Below are 25149 nucleotides of genomic sequence, written 5' to 3'. Positions count from 1 at the left end.
ATAGTTCAGAACTACAGATAAGGCGTAGCTTTCCTATTAAGCTCTATAATTTCTTTCATTAACCATGAAACCTTCTTTCCGCACTTAGAAACTGGATCAACATGATGCTCAATTATTTTGGCTTCAACAGCTAATTCCCCAATATATCTAGCAACTTCGCTCATTTGTACCATGGCCTCGAACACCATATTGCTTCTTTCTTCACTTCTTTCGACATAGAACTCAGTTGACTTTTGCCATTGTTCATTCGTTCCTTCAAGAGTTTGCTCTAACTCAGTGATTCTGACTTGACAATTGTGCAGAATTTTTTCAAGATCTCTAATGCGTCTTCGTAGTGAAGCATTTTCCTCATTACTTTCTTTGAGATCATTAGGTCCTAGACGAACCTTTTCTTGAAACAATGATTCTTCAAGTTGCAAAATGTAAGCATTAAACTCTGAGTTTTTATTTCTAGACTGATCCAGATCTTCTTTAAGTTTTGTTCGTGCTTCTTGTGTTCTTTGATTAAGCTTCTGGATTTGAACATCCTTGTTTCTGCATCTTCGCATCCAATTTCTAGCCACTTCCTGCTCTACCTCAAGTCTGGTGTTGAAATTTTTTCTTTCCAGCTCCCATTTTTCTTTTTCAACATTGGATTCTTCCATCTTTTGGCCTCTGACTTCAAGTTCAGCAATCAACTGGTTCATTTCAGATTCAAATCCCTTGAACATGATATTTTTCTCGCCTTCAAATTTATCAAAGATGTCATTCTTCATCTCTTCTAAATCTTTGGCTCGATCCCTTTCTTTTTGCATTTCATTCATGATCTCGCGGTGTTCAGCCTTGTGTTTTATAATTCGCTCTCTCCTGTCAACCTCGAAATCTTCCATTTTTTGCTTTCCTTTTTCCAGGCTTTTGAGTAGACGGCTATTCTTTCCTTTCAGATCTTCAACTCGTCTTTTCTCAATGTTCAATTCTCTGATCATCTGTACCGTCGATTGGCTGGGTCCTGATGCTTTTCGGGATTTATATAACTCCTGGTAATTTTTCTGTAAGGATCTGTACTCATCCTCACCTTTTTCTTTATCTTTTCTCAACATTGCACATTGTGATGAATGAAAGTCAATGTCAACCCCCAACATAGCTTTATCTTGTCTCATTTGCTCTAACTCTTTCGACCAACCATCTCTTTCTACTTCAAACTCAGCTTTCAAGATTTCAATCTCTGATGGAACCACCTTAATGCGATCTTCCATAGAAATATCCTCATTTTGATCTGGTAGAGGAATATTTTCGTTTTTTCTGACAGATCTCCAATCTTCATAATCAGGAGTTAGCATTTCTTTTGCTGCTTTAGCTCGGATACAAAAAGTTGTTTTCCAAGCTGTAACGGCTTCCATGATGTTCCTTTTATAATTTTTGATGTGGAATGCGAACTCAGATGACTGTAATCCAGCAGTGACAGGTACAAATTGACGACCTTCATACTGTCTTATGACCAGAAGTGGTGCATATCCAATTCCTCCCCATAATCCAAGCAGCATTATCCAATTGTAAGCACCACATCTGTAAATGAATTCCCTTTGTATTTGCCACGGGGCTCGCCAAACAACGTCATTGCTTTGCAGATTTCGAAAGGCATTAATCCACATATCTTTCTTAATTTCTTTAGGCCATTCCTGCTCCAGAAATTCCTTTAATGGTGAATAATCCGTATTAAAGCGTCGGTATGAAACCTTTTCTGTTCTCCAGAAATGACTACGGATCCAAACATATAACAACTGAGTACACCCTGAGAATCGTCCACCTCCTAGCCTTCTGCAAGCATTTAACGATCTGAAGGTCTCTGCTAGGATTGCAGAAACAGGATTAATCTTCTTTGGCAGTTGTTCAAACAAATCTACCACTGCAGCTTCGACATATCCCAATACTTTTGGGAAGATGACCATACCATATATACCCAAAGCAAATAGATCGAATCGTACTTTAATATCTGGATGGCTTTGAATAAGTTCTCTGATGTTGGTCCAAGCTATGCCTTCGCTTTCGCCTTTTTGTTTTGTACGGGATACTACCCATTCTTCTCGTACTCCGGCAATCTTTGCTAATTTAACTCGAAAGGGTTGAGTTTTAATTGACTTTGAATATATTTGATTCTCCAAAGCACCTTCAAGATGTAACAAAGTTGTATATTCTTCAATAGTATGGACCAAGTCCTCCTTATTGAAAGTGAAGCAATTGTACCCTGGATTCCAGAATTGAACTAGGGCTCTGAGTAATTCATCATCAACTTCTACATAGAGCAGATATGGGATGTCTCCGTAAGTCTGATAAAACTGCAATTTTTTGTTTGAATCCCAACTTTCCCAAATGCTTCGCAAATCTTGCATATCATTTCTTTTTAATGAAACTGGAGCATAACTGGCCAAGTCAGATACATAATCATCCTGCAGACTGTCTTCTTCTTGTCTTTGTAAGTCTTCAGCCCACTGTCTTACTTCTGAGTTCAGAATTATTTGATTTGAACACTTTTTATCCATAGATGAAGGCTTTCCAATGAGACAATTAACACAAGGATCAATGTCTTTTATCCTGTATGATGCAATGCAAACAGAAAAATAAAGAACACACAAAAAGAAAATAAATTAGTTTACATAATAAAGAAATTTAATAATAACATTTACATAATATTCTTTATTTAAACATGCTTTTCTGAATTTAAATAATTTAAATAAACATGTAATTTAAACAATAAATAAATTAACAGAAAAGACAGAATTCATTTCTCCTGTGTGTACACCTATTTTGGATAAAATTTCGGCATGACTTCGGATTGGAAGAGTTTCTAAGGTTTTTTATATGCAGGGTTTCAGATCTAGGAATAAAGGTACTCGAATTGTCCATGTTAGTGCCCCCTTAGGCTGCTAACCCTCAATCCTAGTCCATTACAGACTAAAGTGGATCGAGTTCAATTCGAGGGGATACATTTCTCTATGCCTGACACGGAGAATAAATTCTCACGAAGACATAGAGCATATGAACCCCGAAAGTTACTTGCTAGGTCTGACACGGAGAATAAATTCTCACGAAGACGTTGCTTTCACTCCCACTTAAAAGGGACAACTCAATTATAGAGCTTTATGTAATGCAATGCAAGTGTTGTGTGTGAGGAGAAATGTTCAAACCTTCAACAGGGAAAATAAATAATGAAATAAAATACTTGCAAATAAAATAAAACATATAAATATTATGAAAATAATAAGTAAATATAAAGATTTTGAAAAGAAAGAAAAAAAATTAAATATATAATTTTTAATTTTTAATTAATAGAGACAATTTATAATTGATTTTTAAAAGTTTGACCTATCCCCAGCGGAGTCGCCAAGCTGTCGTAACCGGTTTTCGTCCGGGCACGAATTTATTTGTTTGGCGGGAAAAGTGATGTGAATAAATAGTTTTGAAAATAATTTGGGAGTCGCCATCGGCCTTTTGGGTCAGGTAGGTCGAATACCTAAAAATTATTTTTTTAAAAGAGTTTTAATAAAACACCAATTAAAAAAAATAAACTGATCTGCGTTTATAACCAAAAATTCATTCTTTTTAATAATAAAAAGGGATTCGTGGTCGGTTACGTTTAGGGAAGGATTAGCACCCCTACAACGCCCAAAATTGGTACTTTTTAATTATAAATTGTCTCTATTATTAAAATTTTAAAAATTCAAAAATATATTTAATTTATAATTCTATTATTATAAAAAATATTTATTTATTTAAAAATATCTGAAAAGAACTTCTAGGTACCTTAAGACAGCTCTTTTCTTTGATATTGATAAATATTAATTTAAATAATATTGTTTAATTTGTAATTTTAAAATATCAGAATAGGACATCCAGTTGTATTAAGACTGTCCTTTTCTTCGATATTAAAAATAAATATTTAAAAGTTACTATTTATTATATATTTATGAATATAAAAATATTTAACAATATAATAAAATAAAAATACAAATACTACTAAAATAATATATTTAAAAACAATAAAATAAATGAAAACATATAAAATAACTGACTAAATTACAATAAAAATAAAATTTAAAATCTAATTCATAATTAATCAAAATTATAGGGATTAAATATGTTATTTCTTTATTTTATTTATTTGGTGACTAAAATAAAATTATCTAAAATTCGGATATTAGATTCAAATAAATTAAAAATATAAACTAGGGATTAAAATATTATTTATTAAAATTAATGGATTAAATCTGTAATTTATCCTAAATATATTATTTTAATATGAAGGACTAAAATAAAAGAAATTAAAATTCGAAGACTGAATTAAAAATATTATAAATTCAATTTAGTGACTAAAATGTAAAGTTTACAAGTTCAGAGGACTGCGGACGGGGTTTAATTATTTTATAATTACGCGCATAGTCCTTCCCGAAACGACGTCGTTCGGGAAGGACTATATATGGTCCCAAACCGGCTGGCCCGAAGGGCCAGTTTTCATTTCTCATTTCCTTCTCTCTCTCTAAACCGAGAGAGTTTAAAACTCTCTCGCCTCTCTCTAGCTTCCCTCACCGGAGGGAAGCCGGTCAACGGTCGGCCACCGTGTGCCGCCGTGATTATCACCGCCGGCCACCGCATCCGGTGGCTGGAAAAATTATTTTTTTATACTAATAGATAGATCGGACCGTCCTAAGGACGGTTCCGGTATTGTTTCCTCCTAAAAAACTCCCAATCGGAGCGAATCTACAAAAGTACCTTCGGTGTTTCGAAGGTTCCGGTGAGATCCGGTGACGGTTGGGGCTCTCCGATGACAGGGTAAGCTTTTTCCTCTCTTCTCTCTTTTTTCCTTGCTGCGTTGATGCTGACTGAGATCGTTGGTTTAGTTGTTTTTTTTTTTTCTGTTTTTTTTTTCTTTCTCTCCAGTTCTGTCTCGGTTTCCGTCTCTCTTTTTTTTTTCGCAGATGGGTGGTGGCTTTTATAGCCACCACCGTTGTAGCTGTCGGACCGGTCCGAAGAAGGGCTCTCGGTGAGTCACCGGACTACCAGTGGTGACTCACCGAGTAGCCATGGCGTGGACGGCTAGTATTCTAGCTTCTGGAGTCTTCGGTTGAGACGTGGCAGCGGCGGAGGCGGCGAGATAGCAACGGCGGCCGCGTGTCCCTAGGGTATCAGACCCTAGGGTTTCCATCTGGGACAATCTGGTCCGTTGGATCTTGCCAGATCCAACGGCTGTGAGCTGAGGCGGCTGTGTAAATTAGGGTTAGGAAACCCTAACTGGAAACCCAAATATTTAGGGTTTCTGGTTGGATTTGGATCGGTTCTGGTTGGTTTGTAACTGGGCCGGTCCAGTTGTAATTGGGCCTGTAATTATTATTTATATATATATGTTTAATATATATTTAATAATAATAATAATAATGATAATAATAATAATAATAATAATAATAATAATAATAATAATAATAATAATAATAATAATAATAATGATATGGGTAAAAAATTAGTATCTTCATGGATCTGCTTTGCCGGGGATTTTTCCATAAGATTCATTCATGTCCAACATTTATTGTGCTTCTTGTTGAATATGAATCTTTGAACTTATTACACTTGATCAACCTTGTAACTTGAGGCTCAATGAGTCACCCATCTTGATTCAATTTTTTCTTTTTTCCTTTTTTCTTTTTCCTTTTTCTTTTTTTATGAATGAGTATAGGACTTCAATTGCTTTGAGAACCTCATTTTCCTCTTGCATTTCAAAAATTCTTTCGTTATTCTTGAATGGATTGATCTTCAAGCACTTTGCATTTGATCTACCTTGTAGTTCAAAACTCTCTTCATTTCATGAAGATTTGCCTTTGTAATTGACAATCTTTATTCCTGTGAGCAGATATCCTTCTTCTTGCCTTCCAAGGTGGAGGGTGATCCTTGGTTAAGGTTGAATCAGAAGAAAATATTATAGGCTCAAAAGGGGACAACAAGGGATATATATACATATATTTGAAAGGAGGAATGAAACAATGTCGTTGGTCATCTCATACACAGAAGCCTTCATAAAAAGAGGTATCCCCAGGGGGATGAATATTCAAGATTAATCTTTATTTACATGAAAACAATGTAATTAATGCATGATATATTTATCTAAATCATTTTTTTCTTCTTTAAGTATGTCCCAATCACTCGAAATTATCTTCAATAAGTTGTTCCATGATGCCTCATCTAGCCTCTTCTTGCAGGAATATTCACGGATAATTGAAAGTTTGGTTCTTTTGAGGTCTTTTGGTTTATGATGGTTTTGTATTTGGAAGGAAAAAAGTGGTGGAATGTTATAAACCAATCAACTCTACCCAAGAAAGTAAACATTTGGATTTGGTGTCTCAAAAGTAGGTAGAGACATAACTTCATAGTCTCATATATTTGTATGGTCAAGATTTGGTTTTAGTAAGGGTCAAGTAATTGGCGTTGGATAGAATGTATAATTTTACCACTTGCCAAAGATCTATAATTCTTGAAAAATAATATTTAATCTACTTGATACTCAAAAATTTCAAGATTAAAATTTGATTCCTTACTAATAACCATAAAAGCAACACAAGTTTATTTATTACAACAAGACAGAGAAAGGAATAAAAACAAATTCAAACAAGATGCTGAAAATAAAAAGGTATTACAGTGGTAGATAACACTTCCACTTGTTTATGCATCTTACTTTATCATTCCTTGAATGTCGGGTGTGTACTTGGCCCAGGATTTTCATCCTTATTTGCCTCCCATTTCTTGATCATTTCTTGTGTTAAGACTCTCTTGTCAACAAGCGTCTTTATTTCTTTTAACAGTGGCCAACAACTCCCTATTGAATGTCCCTTTACCCCAAGTGAAAATCACGAAACATATGTGATATCTCTTCTTATAACATGGGAGGTTGAACTTGTGCTGGCACTCCTCTCCATCTTAGGGCATACTTCTGAAACCCTTCACTGGCTTTCATTTTACTCTTTGAAGATTCATACGTGTTGGAGCTAAGCCTTTAACATACCGATATTGTCCCAAAAATGCCTCAGCTATATCAACCCATCTCTTGATATGTTCTTGGGTCAACTGATTATACCATATTATTGATGGTTCACTGAGGCTATCATGGAAGGAGTGAATTAACAGATCATCAGAACTTAAATATCCTTTCATTTTTTGTCAAAACATTTTCAGGTGGATTAGGGGACAACTGGCGTCGTTGTATTTCTCAAAATCTGGTATTTTGAATTCATGGGGAATAACCAAGTCTGGAACCAAGTTGAGCTCTCTTGCATCTAGTTCTTTGTGGGAGGCATTAACACCTTTCATATTTCTGATTGCTTCATCCATCCTCTTGAATCTCTCTTCATACTGTGAATAATTAACGAGGCTATTCCTTGGGTTCGAGTGGGATGCCCCAGGGTATATTATCATTCTTGACTCTTCAATCTGACAGCATGGTTGTTCTTTATCATTTATCTCTTTTTTATTAGATTTCATCTGAATACTTTGATTTGATCCATCTGGTACTTCTTTCCTTGTATCTTAAGGTAACCCTATCAATTGTTCTGGCCACTGATCTTGTAGTCCCTCACAAGATTGCTCCATTGTTTTCGATGATACAGTAATATGAATAAATGGTCTCGATTTTACTGTTACATAACCTTTCATGAATTATTTATATGTTTTTATAATTAATGTATATAACAATACTTGAACAAATAAAATGTAATGTAAATGCGAAAATGCATAAATGCAAAAATAAGAATGTAAACTGTGCAATGCAAAGATACAAATATAAAATGAAAATGTAAATGAAAATATCAAAATGCAAATGCAAACATAAAAGTATGAATGCGAAATAAAAATGCAAATGCATATATGAAAAGGTGTTACTCAAGAGTGATCATCTTAGAACATATTTCATTGAACACAAAAGTTTACGTGCAACAAACAAAACTTTTACATGTAGGAGACAACTTTCAGTCCTAACTTCAACAAAACTTTACATATAGGGGATAACCTTCCCTCCTAACTTCTCTAAAGCCAACTTAGTATATCAGCTTATGGGCCATATTGCTTGTCTGGACTGCAGCTTCTTCCATGACATTATGGTGTTTTTTCATCTCCTGTGTCAATTCTTGGAGTTGTAGGCAATGTTGCTCATTCTCCCTTATGAGGGAATCTTCATGGTTACGGAGTTCTTGGATAAGATCTTTATGTATATTGCAGTTCTTTTTCATTTTAGTGACCCCTGTTATCCACTCTTCTGGGGTATTTCCTGTGCTGACCTTCTGGAAATCTTCATGCATGGTTTCCATTTTGGTGCTCAATTTATCGTTTTCAATCTTTAAATGACGTATTTGAGCCTCAGACTTCAGCAAATCTTCTTCTTTCTGGGCGCCCCTACTGATATTCTTACCTTTGACCACTTTTGGTATTAATCTAGCAGGACCTTTAGTTACCAAACTAGGTCGATCATTTATCATAAATTGTAAGGTTCCACGATCCAAAAGACTTTGGACTCGACGTTTGAAGGTAAGACAATTCTCAATGGTATGTCCTAGAGCTCCGGTATGATAATCGCAATAAACGTTGATGTCATACCAATTCGGATACGGAGGTTGGAACGGTTTTATGTAGTATGGAAACACTTCTCGTGCTTCAAGTAGCTTTTCATACAACTCCTTATATGATATAGGGATAGCATCAAAATGAGAACCACCTTTTATCTTAGATTGAACCTGAGTTTTAGACGGCGGGGTCATACTAAACTTTGACGATTTTAGATTAGATGATTTCTTCTCATCTCTAGGAACTTTTAGAGTTGTTCTCATTTCCTAGGTATCTCCAGATAATTTATGAATACGAATGATGACTGTCTGTAATTTCTCAAATTGGTTAGGATCAGAAGTCCCTTGCATATATGAAATTGCAGGATTATCTTCATTGAGCTCTCTCTCTTTTTGTGCAGGGGTCTCTTTTCCTTTGGCCAAAATAGATATTCTACCCATCATCTTGGACATATTCTCTCTTATTTCTTGTATCTCCCTTTTCTCTTCAATGGGCATACAATCTTTGGGTGTATAGCTCTCTTCTATCCTCGGAGTTCCCTCATAATATCATTCCATGGTTGCGTCATATTTTACTTGATCATAAAACTTTTTGTCCATTTATGAATTCTTTCCAATTCGATGAATAGTCTTTCAAGTCAACACCTTTTGGTTATGTCATGATCATGCAATGCAAGCACAAGAAATCAAAAAAGTTAGAGCAAAACAAAATGTATGAAAAATAAAAATGAGAAAGGAAAAAATAAATTGGATAGTACTAATTAATGGAAAGAAAAGATCCTATCTATCAAGGTATAAATCCTAACCTTATGTTTTCTAATTCCATGTTTTGTTTGGAAAAATTAACCTAACTGCATGATTTCTAGTTCACATGCATTTATTTAGGAAGAAGAAGAAAAAAATGAAATATTAAAAGCTAGAGCTTATTTCTATTTTGTGTACACCTACGGACAAAGATTCAATACTATCTTAAATCAGGAGAATTTCTAGGGTTTATTATATACAGGGTTTTAGCTCTAGGAGTAAAGGTACTTGAACTGTCCTTGTTGATGCCCCCTTGGGCTGTCAAACCCTCAATCCTAATCCATCACAGACTTAAACGAATTAAGTTCAATTCGACGGGACACATTTCACTATGTCTGACACGGAAAATAAATTCTCACGAAGACATAGAGCATATGAATCCCGAAAGTTACTTGCTAGGTCTAACACGGAGAATAAATTCTCACGAAGACGTCGCTTTCACTCCCACTTAAAATGGACAATCTTGATTATAAAGCTTATGTTATGCAATGCATGTGTTGTGTGTGAGGAGAAATTTTCACACAAAAAATAATATTTAAAACAAATAATTAAATATTAATATACAAGAGTATTGAAAGAAAAAAATCATAAATTAAATAAAATTGGATTCTCAATTTCTAATTATAGAGACAACATATAATCCACTTAGGTTTGACTAGTCCCCAACGGAGTCGCCAAGTTGTCGGAACCGATTTTTGCCCGGACACGAAATTGTACTTGGCGGGAAAACTAAAATGAATAAATAAATGATTTTGATTTAAAAAATGTATTGGGAGTCGCCATCGGCCTTTCGGATTAGGTAGGTCGAATACCTAAAAATTACCTTTTAAAAGAGTTTTTAAGAAAACATCAGTTAAAAGATAAATTGGTCTGCATTTAACCAAAAATTCATTCTTTTTAATAATAAAAAAGGGATTCATGGTCGGTTACGTTTGGGGAAGGATTAGCACCCCCACAACGCCCAAAATTGGTCCTTGTCGATTATAAATTGTCTCTAATATTAGAATTTAAGAATTCAAATATAAATTTAATTTATGATCCTATTATTTTGTATTTTAATCGGATAATTCTAAGGAAGAAAAAGATATTAAATAATTTTTATAAATTATAAATAAAATATTTATTTATTTAAAACATCATAAAATGACATCTAGTTGCTTTAAGACTGCCCTTTTCTTTGATATTAAAAATAAATATTGAAAATGTAATAATTTTTCCTAAAAAATAATTTAAATAAAATAAAATAATATATATATATATATATAATTTTTATAATATTTATTTATTTAAAATACCAAAATAAGACATCTAGTTGCTTTAAGACTGCCATTTTCTTTGATTTTTAAAAATAAATAAATATTAAAAAGAATATATATATATTTATATAACTAATATAATAATAAAATAGTAATTAAATTAATAATTTAAACATATTGAAATTGAAATGATAATAATACAAATTAAATTATAAATAAATATTGATCAAAAGAAATTAAACTTATAAAATTAAATTGCAAAATATATAAAAACTTATGGTCAAAATGAAAAGAATTAAAATATAAGTGACTAAAATATAAAACTCAAAGCCCTAATTCGAAATAAATAAAATATGGGTATTAAAAGTATAATTTAACCATAATAATAATATGTGACTAAAATATAGAAAATTAAAACTATGGGTGTAAATAATAAAATAAAAAAGCTTATGGTAAAAATAATTAGTGATTAAATTATAAGCTATAAAACCTAAATGCTCTAATTCGAAATATTATAAAATTTGAGCGCTAACAGTGTGATTTAACCTATATTAGTTATTCGGGATTGAAATTTTAAATATAAAAATATGAGGGACTAAATAAGATATTTTACCTTAAATATATATAATTACGGGTGAGGACTAAAATGTAAAGAAAATAAAATTCAAATACCGAATTGAAAGGCTCAATAATTGATTTAGTGACCAAATTATAAAGATGCAAACCTAGAGAGGCTGCGAAAAGGGTTTTACCCTTGTGGGAAATTACACAAATGCCCCCTCCCCAAAACGATGTCGTTCAGGGAGGGGTTTATAAACCCTTTAACTGGCCCAAAAAAGGGCCTAAACTCTCATTTTCATTCTCAGAAAGAGAGAAGCTCCGCCTGCTCTCTAAAAGGCTCTCGCCGAGTTCCGATCGACCACCGACCATCACTGACGGTGGCCGGATTTACAAAAATTCCCTCAAAATAAAACCATGTTTATCCTAAACCCAATTCCAAGGTTATTTTAGCCTAAAACCTTACCAAAACGTGTAGATCTAACATGGTTACTTCCGACGTTTCGGTTTCGACAGTGTAGGGAGGCTCAGACGAGGTAAGTCTCTCGGCTTTTCTCTCTTTATTTTCTGTTTTGGCTTACTGCTATATGTGGGTGTTTGTTGGTTGCTCTCTGTTTCCTCGTCGTTTCTGTTCTCTCCGTTCTTGCTCGTTGGTTTCTTATTTGCAGGTGAACCGAAGCTTTATAGCTTCGATGAGGCTCTCGTCGGACCGGTCCCATAGGAAACTTTCAGTGAGTCACCATAGCTATGGTGGTGACTCACCATAGGCAACAACGTGGACGGTCAGAGTCGTGGCAGCAGAGCTTCTGTAGGCTTCAGCGGCGAGGTGGCGTGGCACTAGAGTGTCGGCAGCTGGGCGTTAGACCACCTGGCAGAGGCGGGGCGGCTGGAAACTTCAGGCAGCGGCGACGTGACCCTAGGGTATCATACCCTAGGGTTTTCATCTGGCTCATTGGTGGCCGTTGGATCTTTCCAGATCCAACGGTGGTGATTAGCTGGCGGCTGGGGCATGAGATGATGGAAACCCTAATCTAGTTTAAGGTTTTCTTTAGGCTTCTGGATCTGGGCCACCGGGTTGTAATGTAAAACAGGCCTCAGGGATTTGGGCTTTGTAATTATTTATTAAATAATAATAATAATAATAATAATAATAATAATAATAATAATAATATATATATATAATAATAATAATAATTTTAATTTTAATAATAATAATAAAACGAAATGAAAAAATTAGTGTTTACAATATGTATGCTCTTACCCCTATCTACCCCCACCAATAATCCCCTTTAACTGCCCGCCACCTCCGAGGCCACCACTACCACCGCCGTTATCACCATTGCCACCATCACCTCCACTGCTACCACCTTTTCCACAAACGCCACCGTTTCCACTTATATATGCACCACCACCTCCTAACCCCATTTTGCCTTACTTTCCATGGTATTACAAGAATCCTCCGCCACCACCAGACCATTCATCAGCAATGCCACTTGAAGTTTTCTCTTGTGTTATGGCTACTTCCATGATTTTCCTACCATTATTCTCTTTCTTCATCTAATTTGGTGGTTATTTAAGGTACAATCCCACTTTTCTACTTTGTAATTTTGATCCAATTTTAAATCAGATTTATTGCTACAGACTACTCCTAAACATCTTTAAAACTGGTTAATATACATAATACCTTTGTTTAAGAATACTAAAGAAAAGAAAATGGCTTTACTTTAGTGGCGGATCCATCAAGACATGAGGTGAGCATATGTTTACTTTGAAATTCGAATTTTCTTCGGATAATTATTTATTTTACTGGTTGTGTGCATCTTGAAATTTTATTTGTGATCATCTTGTACAAAATTTTATGTTGTTAATATATGTGTGTACCTCTAAAATATCCATAGATCTGTTACCGCTAAGGATAGACCAAGTAGAAGATGATTGAGGACAGTCTCTTTAAAAGTTTTAAATTATCATATATTTTTTTATTTTTTCTTTAAAGTTTATCTCTAATATAAAACTCTGTGTCTGTCCATTGCTACTGTTGAAGATGATTGCTAAACCAATAACATGCTTGGTGTCAAGTGGAGGCTTAACGTTTTGGAAGAAAACATTTTGATCCCTTTCGGCAATATTCTACCATTCAATGCTGCAAAAAGGAATGTGGTCAGCAAAATATTCCTTTGTTTGGGTGGGTTTGGTATAAGTCTAATTAAACATAAATTTCGATGCCACGTGTTACGTGACGTATCAATTTTATTTTGGATAAATTATATTGTTAGTCACTTAATTATTAATGTTTCAATCACCAAATTATAAAAGTATTTAATTTTTTCACTGACAATTACAATTCTATAAATTTTATGAAATTACTATTTACGATTTATTTTACTACGTTTTTATAATATTTATAATATTAAAATAAATTAATAAAAACTCAAACTAGTTTTTGGAAATGGTGATGTAACTTCAATCCAATTCTAACTTTAGGTAAATTAATTCTCAATCATAAAATGGACCCAAATCATGGGAGCTGAAGTTTTTAGTTTATTTTTTTTCTTTTTACCAAAACTTTGAGGAATTTGTATTAATTTATTTTAATATTATAATTTATACGTATGAAGACTTTATAATTAATATTATAAACATAACAAAAAATTCTAACATAACAATATTATAAACAAAAAATATGTATTTGATTATGATATAGATTTAGAGATTTAGAGATAATCAAATGGTTTTGGGCTAGATTTATTGAGTATGAGGTATTTTTTGATGAAGCATATATTAGATTCGCGTTTAGGGGGTCAAAAAAGAGTGAACTAAAAATTTTGAGGTCTAACAGTCGTCAATAATTGATGTCGATTGATGGTAGTGAGTGGTGGACGTCAACGGGAGACTAAGGTCAAATTCAATGGTCAATTTGATATTCTATCTCAAATTTAAGGGTTAAAATAATATTTTATTAAAAGTTTAGGGTCAATTTAATATTTTATTTAAAGTTCAAGAATTAAATTAAAAGGTAATTATTTTTAACTAACATGTCACGTCATTCAACTAATAAGAATTAGTGGTTTAATAACCAAAATATAACAACGTAAATGACTAAAATTTAATAAATTGGATTCTTATTATTATGATTTGTTGTTGCTATAACTGATTGTAATTAGTTAATGAAAATCATTAATGAAAAATACTGAAAATGGATTACGTTCATCTAATATTTTATAAGGAATTAATGTTTGAACTCCAACATTTGTAACAAGAATCTAAATATCTCTTCATTTAATAAAAAAAATAGAGACAATTTTGGACGCCCTGATATGTAATAATATTTACATTTTGTTATTCGTTTTTTTTAAATAAATCCTAGTTAGGTTTTATTTATAACATACAACATAGTTGGTATTACGTATAGTTAAAAGCTCTCGGTTAACACCTTTATCTCCTCTAAATTATGGTTTAATACTAATTAAATTATGATTCAATACTCGTTAGGAGTAAAATTTTATTTCTCGCTCCTTTTAGGTAGCAATTGTTTTTTTAATTATTACATGTGAATAATATATATATTTTTAATCATAACATAATGTTTTATGTTTCATCTGTTAAACTGTGTTGAATCCAATAAAATAGAAGGAGACAGATATAATGGACAAGTCCCAGATGAAATGATAGTAATCGTCATTGTTATCCCACTTTGAAACAAGAAGAGGAGGCGAAAAGCTGAGCAAAATGGATAAAGAAGAGGCAGTTGACGCATCTACCGATGAATATGTGTTGCTAGGGTTTTTATTGCACAATCCTATCCCAAATGGACTGTAAATGAGCTGAATACAAAGAATTTGTAATTGACTTTCCATGATCACGAGAAATTATTTCATGAATCTTTTTCACCACTTCATCTACGAGGTGGAAAAAATTGATGATATGACATAAAATAATTGAATAATACAATTCCGTTCATATACAAGTATGGCATGTGACACGTCACAAGACTTCAAAATTTGGGAGTCCCACACATGAATGTGATTCAAGCCCGTCCATATATAACATTTGTGCCTTAACGATATTTTCATTCAAAGGGGAAATAAATTTTCCATTTGGTTTGTAACACCCCAAATTAGGGGCTAAATTTTAGAATTATAAAGTGGTGGATTTAATTGGTATTTTGGGAAGAAAATTGAGGATTAAATTGTAAAGTCGCAAAGCTAGAATATCCTTTTATAAGGTGCATGAAATTCAGTGGCTAAACTATTAATTTAACCATTTTTATTTTGGAGAGAATTATAAACTCTCTCCCCTCTGATTGTTTCTGCGTATTTTTCCCAGTTTTCCCTCCCTGTTAACCCTCCTTTAAAAGTTTGATCTACTCACTGTCCGACCTCCGTTCGACGAACCGAAACCACCATCATATTCGTTGTCGACAGATGAACAAAAACCCTCAAACCTTTCGTCGTGTTAATTTCAGTTGGAAGTATCGTCGGTTTTAACTCAATTTTTGTTGGTTTTCCGTCGATTCACGTCGATCTGGCCATCCGTTTTCGACACCTCTCGCACCATCGTGTTCATTGCATCGTTTCGAGTCCACCGGTGTTCTTCGTTTCTTCGTCGTCGCCAGCGCGTGGAGGGGTGAGGAAGTCAAAGTTTTCAATGTTCCGGAATCGAACTCTCCGTCGTTCTAAATTGTGAACCGAGCTTAGTAAGTGTCTCAAAATGCCTTAAAATAATTTTTAGGAATTTTTGGACAATCCACGGCATCGCACTGCTGCACGTGGGGAAGTTCTGGTCGCAGATAAAAAAAACTCGGGTGATATTTTTGTAAATATTTTTAAAATGGTGCCTAATATGTAATTAATTTCTGTTATGGTGATATTTGTGTAAAATCGTTGATCGTTGACCACCGTTGACTTTGACAAAAAAAGTCAAAAATTTTGGAAAAATCATATTTTTATGTTTTTTGATGTTCCGAATCTATTTTTGGGGTCTGTTTCGCCAAATTCAAACTCGGTAAGCTGTTTTTGACTGATTTATCACCCAATTCGATCCGTTTTCGGAATTAAGCTCCGTTTTATGTAATTTTTGTTGATATGCATTTGAAGAATTATTGGAAGATGATTTCAAGATCGATGGCATTCGAATGGAATTTATATGGTCGATCAGTATGGCACGGAAATCGAGGTAATACTTTACTACCTCTTTATGCTTTATGGAACATGTTGATATTGGTAAATGCATGAATAAGATAATGTTCGTCACTTTTGTGGAGTTGATTATTGCTACACTCGATCCGAATACGATAAAAATTCGGTAACTGATTATGGTTCAGATGATTAATATAAGAAATTGATGGATTGTTAGAAATAAATTATGAGTTCTGTGATTAGTAATAAAGGAATTAGCATGGATTTGTAACGTATAATATATGTTATCAAATGTTAAATTTTAAAGGTACTTGGATGAGAAATTATGAGAATACTATGGTAGGGTAAAATTACAGAAATACCCTTATGTTGTAAGATGACAAAAATTATCCCTAAAAGTTGATTAATAACTCTGAAAAGACATATTGATCTGATAAAACTACAGGTGTGCATAAGAAATTCTAGTTTGCTTAGAAAATTTGGATAACCGTTTTTTAACTCAATAGGGTTTAGGCACGATACTACAAGTCTGTTAAGGAATCATTTCAAGATTAAAGAATGTTCTAAAAAGAAATTAACCATAGGATCTCTAAATTATAGTTATTTTCGTTAAGAGTTAATATCGAAATTATCTGGTTAAGAAATTACGAAAATGCACTTGAGAGGAAAAATAGTCCGAGTTGATCCTGAATGAGAAAGTACTTTGAGGATTCGTACTCAGCTCGATAAGTACGGATTTGATTGTTAAGATCATGACTTAGTGCAGAAAAATTCCAGATATTCCGTTTGTAAAATCTAAGAAGGCAATTGACCCGAAAATATCCGAGTTATGAGTAAATACCTGAAGAACATTTTATCGGGGGTATTCTTTTGTCAGAATTATTCGAAAGGACTGAAATAAATGATAAGTTTGAATTTAATAATAAGATTGGACGGAAGGAAATGATTGAAATACACTAGATCTGTAAAATGACCATAATACCCCTAGAATGGAAATGATCCAAGAATATCAACAAGCTCATGAATGATTGGATATCCTCGAGCTCTGAAATGAATGGAATAATTAAACACCAAAATGACCAAAATACCCTTATGGCCTAGACTAAGTAAATGTTTTGGATTAATTGAGGAATCCAAGTAAATATGGGTGTTGTATTACCCTTAAAAGTTATGGATCGCAACTTAAGTGAGTTGATCAACCTTAATGATATATCAGTACATGATCTGCATAGATATTACTTGAATGAGTGTTCGTATACTCAAGTTTGGCTCGATGATAATTTTTGGAAGTATTCAGCTCAACTCTAGATCGCATCAGCACTAAGAATTGGATATTTGTTCGACAAATCAACCACGAATACCGAACTGAATTGAACAAAAGTACAATATGTATCCGAAATTCAGATACATCCAAATTAATCTGGAAAACTCCGAAGTAACTGGAATGGATTTGACTGCTAAATGAACTAGGTAACCTCAATGACTGAGGATTTTAGTAAGTGATTTGGATAAGTCTGGAAACTCTGATGAGTTTACATAGTGTACAATTACTATGGTTATGAACAAAAAAATCAAGTACGTCAGCATTTCATGATATCGTTGAAGTGTGGAAATGAAATAAAGACCCTTGGAAGACCCATTTAGCGATGACTCCAAAGATGATTTATGGACATTAATTGTTGTTATTAAAGAGTAAATATCTGAAGGACAAAGAATGAACCGGTCAACAGGCATTAGTTCTGGGAGTTGTTCAGCTTGAGTTATTTTGATAATCCGATAGATCGACATATACTGTATATGTCTTGAACCTTTATTTCTTCTTTATCAGCTCAAGTCTCATTCTGAATAATTGATGATTCTGTCAGTTATTGAACTCTTCCAATAGTGATTCTAAATTTCGATATTCTATCGGTATACCGAAGATCCGTGTTTCTCTTCCTGCCAAGATTATCCAATACTTCTAAATAATATTTGTAAACTCTGGTGTGTTCCCTAATCACTTGAATATTTTATCTGATTTCCTATTTGAATTCTGTTATGATACCTGACCTGGATTCTGATCTGATATTGACATGAATTCTGATCTGATACATGACCTGAATTCTGATTTGATACTTGACCTGAATTATGTTTTGATTTTTAAAATATTCGTTTACGGACAGAACATGTTTTATTGGGGGATATTGTTGGAGGAAGAATACTTGCAAGTTTCTCGGCTTTGTGCTCAGGGCCTTACTATTTGTGACGGGGTTGAATACTTACAGGTTCCTCGACTTTGTGCTCAGGGCCTTATTGTTCGTGACGGGGTTGTATGGTTCTTGGGAACCTACACATTTTGTTCGTGACGGATGAGGGTAGTGTTCATATTTTTAAAAAAAACATGTTTTAAAAAAATATCTGAAAAACTACATGGTTTTGTGGGAACACACTAGATAACCTATTCTGATCTCCTGAACCTAGACATACGAAATATTTCCATCTGAACTGAATACTATCTGTTACTACCTGAGATATCAATGGGACCTCAGCTCAGCCTAAAGATCTGTAGATATCTGAACCAATAAGAAATTATATGTTTATATATATCTGCGCGTTCTTCAACATCATCTGGTAGTTCTATATTACTGAGCTTTCCAAAGCTCTCTATTACTCACCATTGCAGGTTAAAAGAATTGTACCAGTGCAACTATCGACTTAAGTAAGGGAGTTCTTCCGGCGTTGATTGCAGAGTATGGTACATGTGATTAGGGGGCATGTAATTGTATTTTGTTTTATATACGAGTATGAAAATATGTTTTTATTTCGAATGCTGATAAATTTTATTTTTTATTCATAAATGATTTTATGAGTTTACATGTTTTAAGAAAAGTTTTTAAATTTTCAGCTATTTTTACGGTGGGTCACTCCGGTGGCCCTAATGTGACACTCCAGATCGGATCGGGCTATCCGCATCGGTCTGAGGGGGTTACATGGTTCTCCGGGAAGTAGCGGAGAAAGTTACAAATAAAGATATTAGCAGTATCTTTAATCATTTTTCATGATGAATTTTGGTAAAAAGATCTCATAGATCCCTCATAATTCCAAATTTGACAAACTAATCCTTATTATAAAATATTTTAGGGATCTCATTTTAAAAAGTAACACATGATCTATGCATGCATCTTTTAAAAAGGGCCTATCTGCAAAGAGCACTGACTCATCAGTTGCATCACTGGTTACACGAGATGGAAGAAGCCCTAGCTTGTACAAACGTAAGATGCAATCCAATAGATTCCTCCAACTTGTCTGAATAATCTCCATATCTATTTACAATAGTAGAAACAGTTATAGTTGACATTCTTGATTTGGTGTCATCACCAAAACCTAACATTGGTTCCATAACCCATGATGGATTCAAAAGGGTGGTAAATTTGTAAAAAGACATAACCAATTCATCCAGTACATCTTCAAGATGATGGCATGCAGAAATCTTAGCAACAACTAAGAATCCATCAACACACATCTGATAAACATCTTCCCATTCAACATGATCGAATACAACAAAGATATCATCGATTGTTGGACCAAATATTATTACAAACATATCATGGTCAATGTATGCTCTAAAATCAACTATAATGAAGGGAATCAATGGTCGTATAAATGGAGAAAAATGAAACCAATAGTTGTTTTGATTCCAGGGAAATTCCTATCGAGGAAACCAATGGTTTTAAAAATGGAGAGACCAAGCAAGGAAGGAAAGGATGGTTTGGTGGATGGAGGAAAAGGAGCCAAAGCATGTATATCTTTTTAAGTGAGAGTTAGCCCTTGTTTGTTTTCAATGTTCCACCTCTTCAAATCTCTTATGTCTGCGCCGCGCAGACCACGCGCAGACATTAGGCTTCGCAGACCGTTTGTTTTTTAGAAGACAAAAGCTCTTCTAACGTCTGCGCGAGCTCTTCTTGGTGCAGACATGGTTTTATGTCTTCAAAGGTCTTCAAACCTCTTCAAGAACAATTATAAAATATGGTTATTTATTAAAATAATTTTAAATAATTTAATAAGATTATTTATTTTAAAATAATTTATTATAAAATAATTTATTTTAAAATAATTTATTATAAAATATGGATTGATTTATTTTTAAATAATTTATTTTAAATAATTTATTAGTATGGATTGATTTATTTTAAAATATGGATTGATTTATTATTGTAGTTGTATGGATTGATTTATTTTAAATAATTTATTAGTATGGATTGATTTATTTTAAAATATGGATTGATTTATTTTAAATAATTTATTAGTATAGATTGATTTATTTTAAAATATGGATTGATTTATTATTGTAGTTGTATGGATTGATTTATTTTAAATAATTTATTAGTATGGATTGATTTATTTTAAAATATAGATTGATTTATTATTGTAGTTGTATGGATTGATTTATTTTAAATAATTTATTAGTATGGATTGATTTATTTTAAAATATAGATTGATTTATTTTAAATAATTTATTAGTATAGATTGATTTATTTTAAATAATTTATTAGTATGGATTGATTTATTTTAAAATATGGATTGATTTATTTTAAATAATTTATTAGTATAGATTGGTTTATTTTAAAATATGGATTGATTTATTATTGTAGTTATATGGATTGATTTATTTTAAATAATTTATTAGTATGGATTGGTTTATTTTAAAATATGGATTGATTTATTATTGTAATTGTATGAATTGATTTATTTTAAATAATTTATTAGTATGGATTGATTTATTTTAAAATATAGATTGATTTATTTTAAATAATTTATTAGTATGAATTGATTTATTTTAAAATATGGATTGATTTATTATTGTAGTTGTATAGATTGATTTATTTTAAATAATTTATTAGTATGGATTGATTTATTTTAAAATATGAATTGATTTATTTTAAATAATTTATTAGTATGAATTGATTTATTTTAAAATATGGATTGATTTATTATTGTAGTTGTATGGATTGATTTATTTTAAATATTTTATTAGTATGGATTGATTTATTTTAAAATATGGATTGATTTATTTTAAATAATTTATTATTGTAGTTTTATGAATTATTTAAATTTCAGTATTGTAAAACTAAAATTATTTAAATCTCAGTATTGCAAAACTCTTTTAAGTTTAAAAAATCAGTTTATTTATATTTCAGTTCATTTTAGCAGTCTGCAGATGTTAAAAAACAAACAGTCTTCTTCTTGCAGACTGCAGACATTTGGTCCACTTCTTCTGCTGCAGATGCCTGCAGATGTGGTCCACAGACTGCAGACCTTTTACCTCTGTAAAAACAAACACAACCTTAAAGTGGTTGGTAAAAAGGGCGTCAACGTGACCAAACAATTCCAACTCAGTCGTCCAAACGTGCCACATTATATTTAGGTGACTACAATAATAACTGTTAAGGGTTGAGTGATTGATTTATTATAAAACGATAATATTAGTGATTGTTTTGTTACTTTAAAAACTTCAATAACAAAAACAAAAACTTACTCTTACTTCCATTATCATTTAAGTAGTTTATATTTAGTAAACTATTTATTTTAGTATAAACTACAAAAATTTATTATTAGAGTAAACTACAATAAATAAATAATTTATACTATGATTATAAACACCATAAGTGTATAACCTTAAATTTATAAATATTGAAAATTTATAATTAATATTATAAATATAATAAAATATTGCAGAATAATAATATCATATATCAAAAAATTATGAATTTTATTATGATATAAATTTAAATTTTAGGTTCCTTATTTTAAAGGAATATCAATGATAAATTTAGTATTATGATTTAATTTTAAAATAAACCGAATGGTTCTAGGCTAGATTGGTTGAGTTTAAGACATTTTTCAATGACAATCGTTAAAAATTTCCGTTAAGTTACATGTGTCACGTTCTAATAATTATGAAGATTTTATTTAAAATAAAAAACTTTAAAATATGTTTTCTTATAAAAAAATTCAAAATTTTTGAAAATCTTAAAAAAACCTTAAAACTTTCAAAACATTTATTTTAATCCATATATCCACACAGGACACTACGATTAGCGTCGATTGAACCTTCATCTGATCGAATCTTCACCAAAGACACAGCACCCGATGACACAACCACCGTCACTAGTCACTCTGATTGTTGTTACCAAATACTAATATTAAGTAAAAGGAGACAAAGGGAAATGAAGAATGGGGGACGGGAAGGGGCTAGGGGAGGGGGCGACTGGGCCGGAAGGAAGGAAGTGTGAGAGGGGCAAGGGGAGGAGGGACGGGAGGGGGCTGGGTAGGAGAAGAAGGCTTGGGAGTGGCGGAAGAGAGGGGACTGACTTTTTTTTTAAAAATAATTTTTTAAATATAATAATTTATTTTTAAATTTATTAAATAAAATCTTAAAATTAACAGAATATAATGCGTATTACTTTATAAAAAAAATTTAGAGTTCTTTTCAATCAGGACATTTTGAATGGTATAAAAATAACTTAGACGATGAAATATGAAAAAAAAAACTATAATTTTGATTCAGGTGCAAATTGTTGGATATAAATGTGTCTGATACAGGTATGCTCATTTTTTTCCTAGTTTTTCCATATATTTCAAGTATCCTTGTAAGTTCATATTCCTATACACATACCCATATATATGGCGGATGCAGATGTTGAGTACATGCATTTCAAGAAAAATGTATTATATAGAGAACTGACAATTCTATCTGCAATTCCTTCAAGTACAAAATTTTGATTATGGCCATCTAAATGTGGTCCAAAATGGATTGTCTGCACTGAGGAGTTGGCGGCTCTATCTAGCTCGGGCAATTTTCTCTGTTTCTAAGTTCTTACATAAGCAACTTGCCAATGTATCTCAACTAAAAGAAAAAAAGACATAATATAAACCAGTAGACTTTATAATTTTACAAAAACCATGTCGATTTGCTTTTGGTGGTTTCTATATTTGGGGTACCATATATATTTCTACGTATTATAATTCTAGGGATTCTATTCTGGTGCAGATGGCTTCTAGGTTACCCAGTAGTGTACTTGTTTAGAAAGGACCATATCGGAGATGCTATATATAACCTTTCCACCAAATTTCTTCATATCTACAAAATTTTGGTATCGAGGTTTGTTCTTCCATTTCCTCTTGTCTTTGGATTGTTTGACTTCAATATAGAAATGAGGGACCACCAATTGCTCAAACAACAGCCAATTACGGCTGAGTACATGCTGGAATTTGTTTGTTTCTCAGTAAAAATTCCTAGCTATGTTTTCTGGAAATTGCCTTTTCATCATGTGAAGGAAGAAGGTTGATCCGGTCCCAAAAGTTCAAATCCCAAAGCATACAAAGAAATGCATGAAATTGAATGGAAGTTTCAGTGTCAATTCAAGAGAAAAAATTGAAGTAGCTAATAGGATATCGAGGAATCAGATTCGAGGAAACATGTTCCTTGAATTCTGAACCCCCTACCCCCAAAAAAAATATATATATATACATACATACATATAGTTAATTGTTTGTTCTCGTCAAAATTTTGATTTTTTTCAGGAAAAGTACGTCCAATAAAGAATCACATCTGGAGGAACTAATGAGGTAAGTTCGTTGATGTAACATGTTTCGAGTCTGTAGGTAAGTCTCCTCTTAGGCAGAAATTACATTCTTCGTTTTCTTTGTTTTTCTTTCGAGGGAGAGGAGAGGCACCGTTACTTTTTCCGTGCCACCTTGGGGTGGTGTAAGGTTTGGGGAGTGAAGCTTGCTATAGTTAACCCTAGTGACTGCCGGTTCAAAAAGTTCCAACTGTTATAGTTGAAAATTCTTGTAAAGCTACATCTTTCGTTGCCCCCTAAACGACAGTGGCACACATCTGATAGAACTTTGCATTTCTTTTGTTTCCTGATGTATCTTATATTGAAGACTACATCATGATATCCATTTGTTTCTGTCAAAATCTGTTTTACAGTTTTTCAGTGCCCTATGAACTGAGCATGAGAGGGAGCAATGAGCCATGGGCAGAGTCGTTTTTGGCTCGCTTGCAGTCGAAAAGGGGAAGATGCAAACAAACTTGGAGCTCCTTGGAAATGGAGGTCACCGAATGCTACCCACAAGCGATTTCATAATAGAAAATGGTCTACTCGAAAGCCAATTAAACCCTAGTTCCGGCAGGTCACCGTTCCATTCTGCATAGTAACTGCTTAGATTATCCAACACTATATTCAAATCCAGATGAGAGAGATTAAGAATGCAACGGACAACAATCTGTCATGAGAGAGTGATTAATGCATTTTCACGGGTTAGTATTTTCTTGCATTTACCTGCAGACTATGGGAACAGTATGTCAATATGAACCTATGTTACTCTAGTTTGTGTTACGTTTTATATCCATTGTTGACATAAACCCGAATATGCAGTGGCGGATGCACATCTACTTGCCTAATCTGAAATCCGAAATTTCTTCAGTTATTTTATGGATTACATATATTAATCAAGTCCGTGTTAGATTTTTCCGACCTCTTAATCAATGGAAGATATCATTCAAAGCACTGTAAGCTATCAAATATGTGAATTATGCATCCCGTATATCAACGTACCCTAAAGATTCGTGCTTTTTAGTTATCATTCTCTTTTACTTTTTTACTTTAAACTAATTACTTTTACATTTATATTTGTGTTTGGTTGATTCTCTCGACTATGATTGTTACAAAATGATCATCCGACTATTTATATATTTTAAACTCGTCTTTTTTCGTTATTGACTGAGATATGATAGTCGTTTGAGATTTTGAAGTTATATTTTGAGATATAATA

At 32.7% G+C, this 25149-nt stretch overlaps 1 long non-coding RNA gene across 1 annotated transcript; it reads left to right on the top strand.

The window, feature by feature from the left end:
- The first annotated feature begins 23082 nt into the window (after positions 1–23082).
- Positions 23083–24554, top strand: LOC120176304. The gene is made up of 3 exons (XR_005521314.1): positions 23083–23470; positions 23893–23937; positions 24305–24554. It is a non-coding gene; the product is annotated as an uncharacterized LOC120176304 (long non-coding RNA).
- Positions 24555–25149: the final 595 nt, after the last annotated feature.

The sequence above is a fragment of the Hibiscus syriacus genome, unplaced genomic scaffold (genome assembly GCF_006381635.1).
Source record: "Hibiscus syriacus cultivar Baekdansim isolate YM2019G1 unplaced genomic scaffold, ASM638163v2 tig00003398_pilon, whole genome shotgun sequence".
NCBI classification, from domain to species: Eukaryota; Viridiplantae; Streptophyta; class Magnoliopsida; order Malvales; family Malvaceae; genus Hibiscus; species Hibiscus syriacus.
This window is presented reverse-complemented; position numbering and strand designations above follow the sequence as displayed.